Genomic DNA, 16,461 nt, shown 5'->3' on the forward strand with positions numbered 1-16,461 from the left:
CCCACAAAACCTAAAATCTGTAACAGCTGGCCCTGGCAAAAGGAGTTTGCCATCCTCTGGCGTTGACGATGGACTCCTCCCCACTTGCAACTAGCAATCATTCCCACTGGTAATTGGAAGCAGAACCCTGAAAGCAGAGCACTCTTGGGCTAGTCTTCTTGAGGGTAATAGAAGCTATTTTAGGTGGTGTGAGGATTTACCAGGACAGAGACAACCTAGAGAGTGATCTTAGGCCAGAGGGAGGGTCCAGGTAGAGTCTAGCTCAGCCCTGGTGAAGATACAGATGCTCCCGCCTGGCCCCATCTGCCTCATTTGGCAGCCTGACAAGTTGGCACTCTTCTGCGTTCCACTTAGTGCAGCCCCATAGGACCCCAGAAGAAGCAGGTAGCTTTCACCTGAGGACTTCCCCTGGCCCTCTAAGCAGCAGCTCCTACCTGCTCCTCCAGCCACACATAGGATTTCCTACAGGACAACTCCATTCCCTGCCCCTGCTTTAATCCTACTGTGCCTCACACCCTCAAAACACCTCCACCCTGACTCCACCGACACCTCAAACTCAGCCTGATGAACATCTAACCCTTCTCTCTCACGGACCTCCCCAACAACTACTAGAACAAAAACAGCAACGTGTTTCTCTTCCTTGACTCCCCGGACTGCCCCAGCCCAGAACTTTTACCTCCTGCTCTTCAGGCTGTCACTAAAGCTGCTGCCCGTGGAACTGCACAGAGCTCAGGAAATTCCCTCCTCCATAGAAAAGAGAAGTGAGCAAGTTAAAAGATGATTCTTACTAGCTTTAAGGTTACTTCTGATATAATTAGAATAGTAGAGAATTATAAAAGGGAAAAGTTCATAAAGAAAGAGGGCAGCGATGTGCTATATTAATGTATATAGAAAAGATGCTCCTAAATTAATCAATGTATAAAAACTTAGAGTATATTTCTGCCAAGAATGGTTCCCATTCTTGCAATTCTAATCCTCCAAACAACCCTGTGAGGTAGAACTTCTATTATCCCCATGTTTCAGAGGAGGAAACTGAGGCACAGAGGGGCCAATCAACCTGCTGAAGGCCTTATGACCCATCAGTGGTGAGGCGCTATATGATGGCATTCATATGAAGCTAGGATTGGAGGGCCCAGATTGCCTGGCTCAAGGATCTGTGTCCTTATCTCCCACTACCCAGCTGCTTGTAGTAAATTAATGCAGAAACAAGGCACAAGAGGTCATGATGGTTGCTCTGAGAGAATTAAACAGAGTGATATGACCAAGAACCACCCAGGACGGTCTGAGAAGCCTCTGAGAAGGTGATGTTCAGAATGAGACTGCACTGGCATTCAGAAGAGTGCACCGGATGCAAAAGAAAAGGAGGCAAGGCCAGGCATGGTGGCTCCCACCTATAATCCCAGCGCTTTGGGAGGCTGAGGCAGGCAGATCACCTGAGGTTAGGAGTTCAAGACCAGCCTGGCCAACATGGTGAAACACCATCTCCACTAAAAATACAAAAATTAGCCTGCTGGTGGCACACACCTGTAATCCCAGCTACTAGGGAGGCTGAAGCAGGAGAATTGCTTGAACCTGGGAGGCCAAGTTTGCAGTGAGCCAAGATCACACCACTGTACTCCAGCCTGGGTGACAGAGTGAAACTTTGTTGAAGAAGAAGGAGAAGGAGAAGAAGAGGAAGAAGAAGAAGGAGAAGGAGAAGAAGAGGAAGAAGAAGAAGAAGGAGGAGGAGGAGAAGGAGAAGAGGAAGAAGAAGAAGGAAGAGGAGAAGAAGAAGAAGGGGTGGGGGAGGGGGAGGGGGCAGGGATGGGAGGAGGGGGAGGGGGAAGGGGATGGGAGGAGGGGGAGGGGCAGGGGGAGGGGGATGGGAGGAGGGGGAGGGGGAGGGGAGGAGGGGGAGGGGAAGGGGATGGGAGGAGGGGGAGGGGGAAGGGGATGGGAGGAGGGGGAGGGGGAAGGGGATGGGAGGAGGGGGAGGGGCAGGGGGAGGGGGATGGGAGGAGGGGGAGGGGGATGGGAGGAGGGGAAGGGGGAAGGGGATGGGAGGAGGGGGAGGGGGATGGGAGGAGGGGGAGGGGGAAGGGGATGGGAGGAGGGGGAGGGGCAGGGGGATGGGAGGAGGGGGAGGGGCAGGGGGAGGGGAGGAGGGGGAGGGGCAGGGGGAGGGGAGGAGGGGGAGGGGAAGGAGGAAGGTAGTAGTAGTTAGGAGAGTGGAATCAGGAGCACCTAGTGATGCAGAAGGAAAACCAGGAGAGTCTGGGCTGTAGACTGAATACTTATGTCCCCCCAGTTTCATACGCTGAAACCCTAATCCCCAAGGTGGCGGTATTTGGAGTTGGGGCCTTTGGGATATGATTAGGCCATGAGGGTGGGGCTTGCATGAATAAAATTAGCGCCCTTATAAGAAGAGACACAAGCCAGGTGCAGTGGTGCCAGCCTGTAGTCTCAGCTACTCAGGAGACTGAGCGGGGAGGATCACTAGAGGCCAGGCGTTGGAGGCTGCAGTGTGCTATGATAGTGCCTGTTAATAATCACCACACTCCAGCCTAGGCAGCATAGTGAAGCCTGTCTCTTAAATTTTTTTTTAATTAAAAAAAAATCATAGAATCATAGAAGAGATACAGGAGAGCTTGCTTTCTCTCTCCCTTTCTCTGCCATGTGTAGATAAAGAAAGAAGGCAGCCGCCTATAAGCCAGGAAGACAGCCCTTACCAGGAACGGATTCAGCCAGCATCTTGATCTTGAACTTCCAGCCACCAGAACTGGGAGAAATGAATTTCTTTTGTGTGAGCCACCCAATCTGTGGTATCTTTGTTATAGCAGCCTGAGCTGACTGAGATAGTCTGAAAGCAAAGAAAGGAGAAAGAAGGGAGGAAGAAGTGCTCAGCTGAGTCAAGGGCTGCTGAGGTCAAGTAAGATGCAGAAAGAGAAGATGCATTTGGATTTGACTGACGGTAAGGTTTTTGGTTCCCTTGTCAAGGGCATGTCTGTAGAGTGGTGAGCAGAGAAGACAGGTGGGCGTGACTACAGAGTAAATGACAGATGAGGAAACAGAGTCAGAAAATGCAGACACTGGCCAGGCGCAGTGGCTCATGCCTGGAATCCCAGCACTTTGGGAGGCCAAGGCGGGTGGATCACTTGAGGTCAGGAGTTCGAGACCAGCCTGGCCAACATGGTGAAACCCCGTCTCTACTAAAAATACAAAAATTCCCCAGGCGGTAGTGGCATGTGCCTGTAATCTCAACTACTCAGGAGACTGAGGAGGAGAATCACGTGAGCCTGGGAGGTGGAGGTTGCAGTGAGCCAAGATCACGCCACTTTACTCCAGTCTGGGTGAGAGAGTGAAACCCTGTATTAGAAAAAAAGAAAAAGAAAAAAAGAAAAGAAAGAAAAAGAAAGTACAGACACTGTTTTATAAGAGGCTCTGAGAAGGAAAGTGGAGAGAAAGGAAACAACAGACAGAGAGGGCTGGGGACAAAGGGGAGTGTTTGTTTAATCAAAATTGTCCAGTATGCTGAGAGCTGAGTGGGCAGATCTTCTGGAAAACCTGTCCTGGTTGATGGGCAGATGTCTCCACGACATCATTGTGGTGCTCACAGAACTTGAAATCCAAGCACAAAGATGGAGTTAATTACAACAAACTAAAATTACTCGGGTGTAAAAAAAAAGACAACAACACTGAAAAAACTGAAACAAAATTACCAAAAACATCGAGAGCTTATACAGATCAAAATGAAAAATACTCAAACTAAAAGAAAAATTGGCAAACACTATCAACCTACAATTCTCAAAAGAAGAAATACAAATGGCTGACATTCAGAAGGAAAAGCACTTAATCTCACTGAAAATCAACCACATGGATATACTAAAACAACAAAATTATAAATTTTCCCAGATTAGCCAAGAGGTTTTCTAAGGTAATGCTCAGTAAAGGCAGGTAACAGCGTGGTGGAACCCATATGCTGTCTATAGGTGATGTAGTGCTCTAATTCTGCAAAGCAATTTAGCAGTAAGTGAGAAGAACTCTAAAAACGGGCTTTCTCTTCGCCCAGTAATTCCACTTTTCATATTCTATTCTAAGAAAAAAAAAATGAAAATGTGAACACATAGTAGTGAAAAATTTAAAAGACCCTAATTATCCAACAAAAAGAAACTATATAACTATTGGGCCGGGCGCAGTGGCTCACACCTATAATCCCAGCACTTTGGAAGGCCAAAGTGGGTGGATCTCTTGGGACCAGGAGTTCGAGACCAGCCTGGCCAACACAGCAAAACCCCGTCTCTACTAAAAATACAAAAATCAGCCCGGTGTGGTGGCACGCACCTGTCGTCCCAGCTACTTGGGAGGCTGAGGCAGGAGAATCGCTGGAACCCAGGAAATGGAGGTTTCAGTGAGCTGAGATCGTGCCACTGCACTCCAGCCTGGAAGACACAGCGAGACTCTGCCAAGAAAAAAAAAAAAAAAAAAAAAAAAAAAAAACCTCTTGAGAGACAATCAAGGTAAAGTTCTACAAACTGAAATTACCAGATGAAAAGTTGTATTTTGAAAAATGAGAGAAATAGGTGGGATTTGATGAAAACATTAGAGATGAAGAATAATGTGGTGAAATCTTTGAGAACGTGATGACCAAGGAGAGAATTCTCCCAGGTCCAGCGTAGCACTTGAAAAAACACAAGCAAGCTTTAAGAAGCAACAGCCAGAGAAACAAAAACTGAGAGAGATTCTGAAATCCAGGCACTCGTGTGGGGAGATTGCAGAAGTTGGTGGTATGGCTGAAAGAAAATGAGGAAGTTTTGAAATGTGATTCAGTGGCTTCCTGCTGTAAAATCTTCACTGTCTCCTCTTAGCTGTGATCAAATCCAGACTCCAGCATGATTCACACAGCCCTGCAGGACCCAGCCTCCTTCCATCCTCCCAGCTCACACTTTTGCTCCAGCCATTCCAAAGCACAGTACTTCTAATTTCCCAAACAGCAGCTGCTTCCTCAAGCCACCACGCCTGCATATATGGTGTTTGTCAAAGCCCTTCCAGCCTCCCACCTGCCTTCCTTGATACCTGGAGCCCCTACACATCCTTCAAAATGCCGATAAAGCTTCCCGGCAAAGCCAACTCTGGCAGAGTCGAGGTGCTGCCTCTGTGCGGCACAGTACCTGGGTTGCATCATTGTCTTAAGCCCCTCTCCCAGCATTCTTTTCTGGGTGAATCTGCCTTCACTGTTGCTCTGTGTAGGGCACCACAGGTGCAGTGGGTTGAGTTAATGTGTCCAAGCAAAATCCCATCCCACATCATTTCTCTGTTTAGTCCTTTCTATCTCATATCCCATTTCCACTCCCCTGCCCCAAAGGCAACCATTCTAATGCCTATAAGTGCACATCCATACACTTGTGTGATTGTCAGGTGTACATGCCGGCTTTGTAGGAGTGTATTTAAGTTTACATAACTGGCTGGGCACAGTGGCTCACAGAGGCTGAGGTGGGAGGATCCCTTGATTCCAGGAGTTCAAGACCAGCCTGGGCAACATAGTGAGACCCGATCTCTACAAAAAAATTTAAAAATTAGCCAGGCATAGTGGCACACGCCCATGATCCCAGCTACTCAGGAGGCTGAGGCAGAAGGATTGCTTAGGCCCAGGAGTTTGAGGATGCAGTGAGCTATGATTGCACCGCTGCGTTTCAGCCTCGGCAAAAAGAATTTATGTCACCAGCTTTATGCCGTCGATCTCATTCTGGTTTTAGCTTTTTCACTCAGCACTGGATTTTTTTTTTTTTCTGACATTATCTTGTCCTGTGGCCCAAGCTGGAGTGCAATGGTGCGATCTCAGCTCACTGCAGCCTCCGCCTCCCAGATTCAAGCAATTCTCCTGTCTCAGCCTCCCGAGTAGCTGGGACTACAGGTGCACACCACCATGCCCAGTCAATTTTTGTATTTTTAGTAGAGACAAGGTTTCACCATATTAGTCAGGCTGGTCTCAAATTTCTGACCTCAGGTGATCCATCCGCCTCGGCCTCCCAAAGTGCTGGGATTACAGGTGTGAGCCACTATGCCAGGCCTCAGCACTGGGTTTTTAAGCCCCATCCATGTTGCCATGGGGCCATAGAGTTTGTTGACTAGAACTGGAGCTTGTATACTACAGGAGGTGCCGGGTTTACTTGTCAGCCCCTCCCCCATGTTGCACACCTGGGCTGCCCCCAGCTCCCTGTTCCCCAGACAGCACAGCACTGAGCATGCTCTAGCCTGGCCTCTGAGGGCCTGCATGAGAGTTTTTCTGGGCTCTGCCTGCCTCAGCAGGGTTGCTGAGTCCCAAGGTAGACACACACTTAGCCTGACAGATTTCTCTCCAAAAAGGCCACTCTTGGCTTGTGAGCGTTCTTTCCTGACCAGAGCCTACAACCAGAACCTGTTTCATGAAGTAGAGCAGACTTTTGGCAAACTGCTCCCAAAGTGCAATCTCCCTTTGATCCTGGCTTGAGTTTGTTGGGTCAGGTGAAAATGCAGTAAGTCCTCGGGCCTTCCTGAGAGTCCCCGGTCTAGACCCTTGAGTCCAGATTAAGGCCAAGCCAGGATCCTCGGTTTGACTCAACAGCAGCAGCCGGAGCCATCTTCCCCACATTCCACTGCATGGCCAGCAATTACTTCTTGCTGTAAACACAACACTGACGGTTGTGGAGGAGAAGGGGCCCTGAGGACTCCCAGCCACCCCCGATTCAGACCCCAGGCTTCTTCCTGCAATAGCTCCTTTTGAGGACCAGCTGCACTCTTCACTTAAAGTATTTTGCGTCTGGGCGCGGTGGCTCATGCCTGTAATCCCAGCACTTTGGGAGGCCGAGGCGGGTGGATCACCTGAGGTCAGGAGTTCGAGACCACCCCGGCCAACATGATGAAACCCCATCTCTACCAAAAATACAAAAAATTAGCTGGGCGTGATGGCAGATGCCTGTAGTCCCAGCTACTCAGGAGACTGAGGTGTAAGAATTGCTTGAACTCAGGAGGCAGAGGTTGCAGTGAGTCAAGATCATGCCACTGCACTCCAGCCTGGGCCCAGAGTGAGACTCTGTCTAAGAAAAAAATAAAAAAGAAGAAGAGATCTTAAACAATTTAGGGTCTGGATAGACAGTGCTGCGACAAGCAACCCTAACATCTCAGAGGCTTAACACAATAAAGGTGTATTTCTCAGTCAGATCATAGACAAAGGAAAGTCAGGCAGATCTCTAGGTGGCAACTGGAGGACCTGGGCCCTTCCATCAGCGTCATCACCTTCATGCTGGTTTCTATGGTCACCATGGAGCATGTAAGAAATTGCACAGGTGTCTAAGGCCAGGCCCAGAGTTGGGTACCAGACTGCCACCACATCCAGGGGAACCAGGACACTGAGGCTGTCTGGTGGGACATCACAGAAACAATGTGAGCCCTTGTATGCCTGGCCCTTAAAACCATCCCATGCACTTAACGTTTCCATGAAGATGAAGTAGCCAGACTTTTCCCTATCCCTCCCACCAAGTAGAACTAAGCCCTGATCTTGGGTATAAAACAAGCATGAGGGCCAGACATGGTAGCTCACACCTGTAATCCCAGCACTTTGGGAGGCCGAGGCGGGTGGATCACCTGAGGTCAGGAGTTCGAGACCAGCCTGGTCAACATGGCAAAACCCTGTCTCTACTAAAAATACAAAAAATTAGCCGGGAATGCATAGTGGCAGGCACCTGTAATCCCAGCTATTCGGGAGGCTGAGGCAGGAGAATTGCTTGAACCTGGGAGGTGGAGGTTGCAGTGAGCCAGGATCTCACCATTGCACTCCAGCCTGGGTGACGGAGCAACACTCCGTCTTGAAAAATAAAAAATAAAAATAAAACAAGCATGAGAAGGGACTGAAAGGTGGACAGACAGTAGGGTCCACGGAACAATGTAGCAATAAGTTATCTGGGTTTTCTCTTTCCTTTATGTATCCCAGACTTGGAGACAGCCCTGATGGAGAGGCCACCAATGCAGAAACAATAACAGGCACAGAAAAACAACAACAAAAGCTGTCCCTCTCTCTCTAGAAAAAAAAGAAAAAACAGGGAAGGAGCAACCTAGCAAGAGAGAAGACTTAGACAATGACTTCTCTACCCTACAGAACACCCCAGAAAAAATGATGGCCCCACCACCCAAGCCAGCAAAGGCAGAGTGGGAGCTTAGACGTCTACCTCCACCCAGCTGTAACCAGGCATCCAATCCCCCTGCCAGGTGCTGTCAGGGAAGGCTGGGTAGGGAACCTGGACTTCCACCCCCACTCAGCAGTGAGAAGCCCAACTCTCTCCCGCGGGGGTGGCCTCAGCCAGGCCACATGGGGAGTAATGAGAAAGAAAAGGGACTTTTTATCTGAGGAATGCAAGCCCTTTTAAATGCGCAGACTCAGAGAGGCATTCAGATGTGACAGCAGTCACGTCTCACTCCCCACTTGAGCGAAATAATTGTCTCTTGAAGCCACCTGCGATGCAGGCCCTAGACGAACGGACACCACGTAGCCACGAACACCGTAAACACCACGCACTGGACGCCATAACTCACACCCGAGCTCAACAATGCACAGCCAGTCACCGACCGATGTGATTTCTGTGAACTAGTAAGAATTCACATCAGACAACTCCAGACTGTCAGCCCCTCCTTGCTTCCTTTTGCCTTTCAAAACTTGCTTGTAGGCCAGGTGCGGTGGCTCATGCCTGGAATCCCAGCACTTTGGGAGGCTGAGGTGGGCAATAATTTGAGGGCAGGAATTCAATACCAGCCTGGCCAACATGGTGAAACCCCATCTCTACCAAAAATACAATAATTAGCTGGTCGTGGTGGTGCACACCTGTAATCCCAGCTACTCGGGAGGCTGAAGCAGGAGAATCACTTGGACCTAGGAGGCAGAGGTTGCAGTGAGCTGAGTTCACATCACTGTACTCCAGCCTGGGCGACAGAGCAAGATTCTGTCTCAAAAACAAAAAACAAAAAAAAAAAAAACCTGCTTGTAACAAAAGCCAAGCAGACCACTCCCAAAGGCAACTTGGAAGTGCGTCTCCGACAGCCGTCCTCACTTCAACTCAAGTTAACTCTTTAAAATTGTATTTTGTGCCTCAGCTTCTTCCTGTAGGTCTTTTGACCCCTCTTGGCCAGGGGCACATCAATGGACGCCCAGTAGAAGCCGGAATTCACATCCTCACCCACTGGGGTCCATGAAGCCCCGCTTGCAAGCCCGTCTCAACGCTGGGCTACACCACCCTTCTGTGCATTCCCATGGTCCCCTGTACTTTTCCACCAGGAGACCGGGTGATTGTAATCACCAACATCCTTGTCTGAGACCCACAGTGCACCCAGCATGGCTGAGCCTTGTTCACTCTGCTGTCTCCAGTACCCACCACTTAGGGGGGCTTTGTGAGCATGTTCTGAAAGAAGAAAGGGAGAGTGGGGGGAGAACAGCCTGGAAACAGTAAAGAGATCAGGCTGGGCACAGTGGCTTACACCTGTAATCCCAGCACTTTGGGAGGCCAAGGCAGGCAGATCACTTGAGGTCAGGAGTTTGAGACCAGCCTGGCCAACATGGCCAAACCCTAAAAAAAAAAAAAAAAAAAAATTAGCCGGGTGTGGTATGCGCCTATAATCCCAGCTACTCACGAGGCTGAGGCAGAGATTGTTGCAGTGAGGTGAGATCGCACTCCAGCCTGGTCGACAGAGTGAGACTTTGTCTAAAATAAAATAAAATAAAATCCGTGTATATGTGGCTGCGTTTCTTACACAACACCTCACATTATTCAAAGAAATATGAGACACCCACCCTCACCCCTGCTGCCTTGCTCTCAGGAAATAAGCACAGGAAAACTAAATCACTGCATGCCATCAATGGCGGAGTGTGTAAGTGACAGCAGACATGGTGCTTCCAATGAGGCCAAGGGATAGGGACAATTGGAAAATCCCAAACCAGGCCTGACCTGCCAACTACAGCCAAATGGAGTAATACCTTCTCCAAACACAGACGGGACTTGGATGGCAGCCACTGGTCTTTTTTTTTGTTTTTTTGGGGGGGATTTTTTTAGATGGAGTCTCGCTCTGTCACCCAGGCTGAAGTGCAGTGGTGCAATCTCTGCTCACTGCAACCTCAGCCTCCCAGGTTCAAGAGATTCTCCTGCCTCAGCCTCCCGAGTAGCTGGGATTACAGGTGCCCACCACCATGCCCAGCTAACTTTTTTTGTATTTTTAGTAGAGATGGGGTTTCACCATGTTGGCCAGGTTGGTCTTGAACTCCTGACCTCAGGTGATCCACCCGCCTCGGCCTCCCAAAGTGCTGAGATTATAGGCCTGAGCCACCACACTCAAACTGGCGCCACTGGTCTTAAGCAGGGAAGACCTAGGTCACCTCAAGTGTCCTGTGAGAGACCACAGTCTACGCCGAGAGAGATGAAGTACCCGTGCAGGCCCCAGCGTAATATCCCTCAGTTAGGAATTCCTTCTGACTTGCTTTGTTGGACAGCCCTTCCTCCACAATTAGATGAGAGAAACTTGCCTCCTTGTAAGATGAGACTAGCGTTATCATTAGACCTCCCCATGGGTGGAAGTTGCATTTGAGTCCTATGATTCCCTGCACCAGAAAAAAAAAATGATTAATGTAAAAAAAAGGAGAAAGGTCAGAATGCTCCTTTCCCCTGCTGGATCAAGGCTCTGAGACAGGCCGAAATCAGAAATCCTTTGTCATTCCTGTCCCTTCTCAGCTGCCAGGGGAGCATGACCCGTTCTGGGGCTCCAGACACTGTTATCACAGAAGATTTGCTCTTTCTGGCAGGAAGCAAAAACAATGAGACTAGTATTGTCCAAACTGAGGGTTGCAACCTGGTTGTAGGTCTTAAGCAGACTTTTTCCTTACAAGTAGTGTAAGAGACCAGTGGAATCTCAGATTCCCAAACTCACTATGCCAAAGGGAAAGAGAAGCTTAGGAACTGGGTCACCAGTGCTGTCTTCCTCTTGTTCCCAAACAGATGGCTGCAATGGCACAATCCTGTACTCCCGCTCTTCACATGTTTACTTTATCTTAAGTCAAATGCAGATTTACTGAGCTGCGCGCAAGACATCATTGACTTTTCCCTCCACTTCCTCTTTCCAGGTGTAAAATGTAGTTTTACCAAAGCTAATCAGAGCCTCACAGGAATGTAACAATTTGCTTCCCTGCCTCCCCTCCCTCCCTTTTTTCCCCTCCTGCTTTCTCTTTCCCCTTCAAAGACCGAAGTTCCCAGTCGGGCACAGTGGCTCACACTTGTAATCCCAGCACCTTGGGAGGCTGAGGCAGGCAGATTACCTGAGGTCAGGAGTTTCAGACCAGCCTGGCCAACATGGTGAAACCCCATCTCTACTAAAAATACAAAAACATTAGCCGGGCATGGTGGTATGTGCCTGTAATCCCAGCTACTCACGAAACTGAGGCAAGAGAATGGCTTGAACCCGGGAGGCGGAGGTTGCAGTGAGCCGAGATCACACCATTGCACTCCAGCCTGGGTGACAGAGCAGGACTCCGTCTCAAAAAACAAAAAAAGTTCTTAAAACCTCCTTTGGAAAACGCATCTGTGATCTGTGTTTTTTCCGGGACAACCTTGGCTAAACAAACCTCTAATGCACTGAGACCTGCCTCAGTCATGTTTTGGTCTGTAACAGGGTATGTCAGGATCAATCAGAGCACATCTCAGGTCATAATGATAAACACTGAGACTTTTTTTTTTTTTCTGTATGTGCATACAAGTATTGCCATGTAACTAACTTTCTTACTGTGAATCATGGTCAAAAAATACTAAAAGTCACGACGTGGGCCGAGTGAGGTGGCTCACGCCTGTAATCCCAACACTTTGGGAGGCCAAGGCAGTTGGATCGCCTGAAGTCAGGAGTTTGAGACCAGCCTGGCTAACATGGTGAAACCCCATCTCTACTAAAAATACAAAATTAGCAGGGCGTGGTAGCGCATGCTTGTAATCCCAGCTACTCAGAAGGCTGAGGCATAAGAGTCGCTTAAACCCGGGAGGTGGAGGTTGCAGTGAGCCAAGAACACGCTACCGTACTCCAACCTGGCTGACAGACTGAGATGCCAACTTAAAAAAAAAATTCATGACATCAATTATGTGTGAGCATTTTACTTCAATAGGGAATAAAGAACAAGGGAACTCTCCCACTGCCCTCTGTCTCTTGGTGCCCAGAATCTCCATCGAGCACATTCTGGTCCAGAAAAAAGAGGGGGCCCTGCAGTGGCTCACCCTATGTCTTGGTCCATTCAGCCTGCTGTAACTAAAATACTACAAACTGGGCAGCTTAAGCAGTCATTTATTTCTTACAGTTATAGATGCTGGACATCCAAGATCAGGGTGTCAGCCTGGTCAGGCTCTGGCAAAGGCCTCTTCTGGGTTGCAGACGACTGCCTTCTCTTTCCATCTTCACATGGCAGAGAGGGAGGTCTACAAAGCTCTCTGGGGTCTCTTTTATAACGGCACTCGTCCCATTTATGAGGGCTCCAGTTTCAAGACCTAATCACTTCCCAAACCCCCAATACCATCAGCTTCATGGTCAGGATTTCAACATATGAATCTTTGGTGGGGGAAGAAGGAGGACACAAACTTTCAGTCCATCATCCCTGGAACAGGCAGATAATGCCAGCATTTTCTTCATCAGTGTAATGGACTTGGCGTTATGCAAGAGCAGTGTCGATCAGGAACGTGAAACAAGAAGGTTTTTGTGGTTATGACCGAAACCATCTGCTCACACCAGCCCATTTGTGGCTTTTATTTCTTTTTTTAATACTCAATTTGAGCAGAGAGCAGGCTGAGAAAGGAGTGCTGGCATCAGGAGCTGGCAGCGTTAGAAGCACCTATGCAGAGGGACAAAAGCCCCAAAGTGAGCGACTGCTGGGCTTCAAACCCCAGTGCCCCCCACCTCACCACGCCAATGACTCCTGCATCTTCCTCCTCAACCCACCCTGCACAGCTGACTCACTTGCCTTCGTCTGTGCAAAAAACTTCCCCATGGGTCTCCTTTTTCGTTTGCTTCTCTCCCCTGTATTTCAGGCTACTAAGGGATGCAAAGTTGATGGTGCTAAGCAGAGCCTAGAATAGGAGAGAGGGCTCTCCAGAAAAGATCTGGAACATTAGAGATGAGCAATGCCACTGTTAGGAGCCCATGGGTCCCACCCCAAGCCTCCGAGGCCTCTCCTTCACCTTCATATCCACACCAGACAGGGCTGGTGAGTGAATTCTGGGGGATTCAAGGCGAGAGAGAATCCCCTGTGTTCTTAACTTCAGGGAGCTGAGGTCACAGATACCCTTGAGATTGTAACAAAAGCTATAGACCCATGCCCTAGGAAAACACACACATACACTGAGTTTCGCATATCCTATTAAAAGAATCTCCAGAGTCCTTCTATGTATTCCTAGTTAGGAACCCCCACCCTGGCAGGGCGCAGTGGCTCACGCCTGTAATCCCAGCACTTTCGGAGGCCGAGGCGGGTGGATCACATGAGGCCAAGAGTTGGAGACCAGCCTGGTCAACATGGTGAAAACCTGTCTCTACTAAAAATACAAAAGTTAGCTGGGCATGGTGGTGGGTGCCTGTAATCCCAGCTACTTGGGAGGCTGAGGCAGGAGAATCCCTTGAACCCGGGAGGAGGAAGTTGCAGTGAGCCAAAATCGCACCATTGCACTCCAGCCTGGGTGACAAGAGCGAAACTCCACCTCAAAAAAAAGAAAAAGAAAAAAGAAACAGATGAGAGAGATATGACTCTGATACTGGAACAGAGGAGGAGCCTGCAGAACGTGTGCAAGCACACATGTGCGCACGTGCACACACATACCAGCTCTCAGACACAGTCTGTGCTCTTTGGGAAGGAGGGTGGGAGTTACAGGACACTCCCATGTGACAAAACAGCAATCATCCCATGTCCCCTGGGTTCATGAAAACATCTCTCTTTGCACACCAGCACACAGCCACTTCTTCCTTGCTGGGGTTCTCTGTGACCGCTGTGAAAAAGCATTTGCCAGGGCTGTCTTGATGGTACATACACGGCGCTCCTCTCCTGACCTCAGGTGGTCCACCCGCCTCAGCCTCCCAAAGCTCTGGGATTATAGGCATGAGCCACCGCACCTGACCCAGACCCTGCGTTCCTTTCCCCACTGGGCTTCTCTAATGTTCAGAGCAACTCGAATCCATTTGTGCATTCTGCTGCCGCATACGGAGGCCCTGCTAAGTGTGAGTCCTACTTTGTGTTTGCAGCTGCAGACCTCATGCTGAGCAAGACTTTGCCTGGCCCTGGAGGGGCTCCCCACTACACCCTGGGTTGCCTCTGTGCCCTCTGGACTACCAGGCCTGACTTGGTGGCTTTCCTTGGGCCTCTGGTTGTTATCAGCAGAGACCACCCACCTGAGGCTGGAGCCTGAAACTCTAGTCATCCCTCTGATTCCCTCGTCCTCTCCCCAGTGCACCCCAGCCCCACCCACCTCCCCTTCCCCAGCCACCAGGCCTCCTGCTCCTCAAGTTCGCACCAGCCTCCCCCACCCCCTTCCCCGGACCCAGGATGTCCAGGAGGGGCAGAAGTGTCACTGTGTCTCTTTGCTCTCTCTGCCTCATCTGCCAACATTTGGGGAGCTTCTGTCAGCTGGACTGAAACCGGCTTTCATGTTTCCTACTACTCCCTTGCGTCTCTCTTTTCGACACCTCAGTTTTGTTGTTTTCTCATTGCATCAACGTTTAAACGTAGAGCTGTTCAGAAAAAGCAGAAGCTGGAGACAGGAAAACTACTAATCACAACAGAAACTTTGTGGCTTTAATTCTCATAATAATTAGCATCACAGGGCACCCAGTTTCTCAAGAGCCTACAACTTCCAAAAACAAACAAGTTAAGTCACATTTTTATGTATCATTGTGTCTTCAAATAACTAATCCAGTAGATTTATCTGACATCAGAACTGGAAGTTGGATGTTCAGAGGGCAAATTTTACCCAAAAATTGCTGACACAGCCCCTAACATGTTACATTATTATTAATTGGACAGTCACTTAATGAGCATCTACTAAGTAAAGGCGCTGTGTATACAAACAAGAAGGAGAGATCATGATTCCGTCAGGATCCTGGGAGTGGGCCAATGGCAGGCTCAGTTGGTATAACAGAATAATCTAATGCAGGGGAAATTTACAAAGAGAAGGAAAGAGTTAAGTGAAATCAACAAGAGATGGAGAAAAAACAGGACTAGCAACAGCAGCGGGGCCACAACACCTCTAACGCAGGGAGAGGTGTCAGGAATAACCAGAACCCACAGGAACTGTAGGACAGGACCATGCCACAGGGGCTGTGGCCCTCAAAGGGGGAAAACGGACACTCCAGCCCAGCAGGGTGGCACCTGGGCAGGAGAAACTCTCACCTTCCTTTCTCCTGCTGGCGCCGCCCATTGCCATTCCTTGAAAAGAAAATAAATCTTGGGACCCCAAACTAAGCCAAAGGAAAAAGTCAAGCAGTGAACCGGGTCATGCAAACCTACCTCCCATGTTGGTTCCTAAATGAGATGATGACAAGGATGACAGGCTACCAACCTCCTCACATTGTGATCTTTAAAGCATTTCTGTTAAATTTCCCCATGCCAATGTAAACTGATAACTTATCTTCGCAGGTGCGAGACACAGGACAGAACTCAAAGTCATCCTTCTGCCCACCTGAGACAAACGCATATCTGATTGTTTCCTCTGCCCTGTTGTTTACGTTATCTTAGGTAAAAATGCAGATTCACTGAGCCAGACAAAGGCATGAATGGCTATTTTCCCCAACTCCCCTCTCACAAGAAAATTGTGTATTTCTCAATATCCTGCCCTTTCCCCTTTAAATATTGAAGCCCCCAAAATCATCTTCAGAGAAAGGTATAGACCTGTCTCCCGGGCGCGTTTCCTTAACTTTGGCAAATTAACCTCCTAAAATGATTGAGACTTGCCTCAGTCATTTTCCTCCATTGACAACCTGAGCCCGACCAGAAGCCAGAGTGAGGTTATCTATGTTCCCCCCTCCAATAAGAATAGAAACCCCCACTCCAGAGCAGGTGCGGTGTCTGACTCATCTTCATATCCCAGCAGTGAGTACAGTGACCAGCTCACCGCGGGTGCTCAGTAAATGCGTGCTGTGTGAAGAGATGAATGAGTGAATGTCCTCCACTCAGCAACCAGAGGCAGGGATCAGCACTCAACTGATAATGACCTTCCAAAACCTTGTGAAATGGTACAGTGGCCCCCAGGCATGCCCATGGAACTAGGTCGAGACACTAGTTGTGCTACAGTAATAGGTGGTCCTGACATTTGTCACTGGACCACCACTTAATTCAAAAGTACCGGATGTCCCAGCTCAGGCTGTCCAGGGCTGGGGTTCATATATGTCCAGTCACGTCTGATGAATCAGGAAGCAGGCCAACTCCAAGTGTCCATTTACACTGGGGAAAAGGAG

The sequence above is a fragment of the Pongo pygmaeus genome, chromosome 19 (genome assembly GCF_028885625.2).
Source record: "Pongo pygmaeus isolate AG05252 chromosome 19, NHGRI_mPonPyg2-v2.0_pri, whole genome shotgun sequence".
In the NCBI taxonomy this organism is placed as follows: domain Eukaryota; kingdom Metazoa; phylum Chordata; class Mammalia; order Primates; family Hominidae; genus Pongo; species Pongo pygmaeus.